The sequence below is a fragment of the Gavialis gangeticus genome, unplaced genomic scaffold (assembly GCF_001723915.1).
Source record: "Gavialis gangeticus isolate Ggan-Ray unplaced genomic scaffold, GavGan_comp1, whole genome shotgun sequence".
Taxonomy (NCBI): Eukaryota; Metazoa; Chordata; order Crocodylia; family Gavialidae; genus Gavialis; species Gavialis gangeticus.
In genome coordinates, this window is record NW_017729026.1 from 33,150,534 (window position 1) to 33,151,674 (window position 1,141).

Genomic DNA, 1,141 nt, shown 5'->3' on the forward strand with positions numbered 1-1,141 from the left:
TGGTGGCAGAGGTGCTTGAACTAAAGCTTGTTTAACATACCCTCCTGCCCCCAGCCCCCCACGCATAACACCCTTAAGTGCTACAAGACCAATTGAAAATAAAGGATTTTAAGAGGTCATGAGATTATGTATGCAAGTATTGTCAATCACTCCTAAAATAAGCAAATTTCAACTTAACTTATATGATTTCAAGTGTGAAATTAAAAATAAAGCACAAATACCTCATGCTCCCTGTTGTCTTCCTTTGTATTTGCCAACATTAAAAACAGGGGAATTAGTATTGTATTCACATGTTTTAAAATAAGGAGTGTAACTCTCCTTCTATAGATTTGGCTTAATAAATGCATATTAAAAAAAACTGGTTTACTTTATGTTTCTTAGTATCATACATAACATCGTAACATGAAGAAATAATGGTATTTTTTTAATAAAAAAAAAATTTCTGTAGAAATATATGGTGTCTAGTATGAATGAAACAAATTACCAGAAACCACTCATTCTCTTACTGGGAGCTACATATTCATTCTCACAAAAAATAGCACCCTTGAAGGGATTCATCCCATTGGTGGGAAAGCCTTGAAGTTTTCCCCACAGGGTTTCATGCACAGTGTTTCCTCAAGGCCAATGTGAGTTTGGAAGGAGTCTAAAAGGGCCAAACTTCCTAACCTCATGACCTTCAAAGTAGGAACTGTCCACATGGAAAACTCAACTGCCCAACCACCTTCATTAATTGGCTGATTTACCCCAACCCCCCGTATTACAGCTCTGAGTCATCCCAACCCTCATTTTACAGCAGTCATACTATCGTGGAGTGAACTGTTCACCTGCGCTTTAAATTTCTGGGAACATATGAGCATTGTTGCCAGTTACTGATAGCTCGATGTCTGTGTAAGAGTATATGTACCTCTGAAAAGGAGGGAGTAAATAAGCGCTTCTGTAGGATTGGGAGCCAGGAAAAAACATTGTCCTATTTTAAATGTCCCTAAATGATAAGTATGTCTAGATAGTGCAATTTTAAATTAGACAAATGAGAAACTGAAATCCTGAGAGCATCATACCATGCCCCGGAGGTAGTGAAGTCTAAGGATGGTATCATACCACGGAGGTAGTGAAGTCTAAGGATGTGGTAATCATGGGGGAC

The 1,141-nt window shown here is 38.1% G+C and overlaps 1 protein-coding gene across 1 annotated transcript in view; it reads left to right on the forward strand.

Moving 5' to 3' along the window:
* PREP (prolyl endopeptidase) overlaps positions 1 to 1,141 on the forward strand; it is a 211,945-nt gene that overhangs the window by 209,083 nt on the left and 1,721 nt on the right. The gene's annotated exons all lie outside the window — the stretch shown is intronic.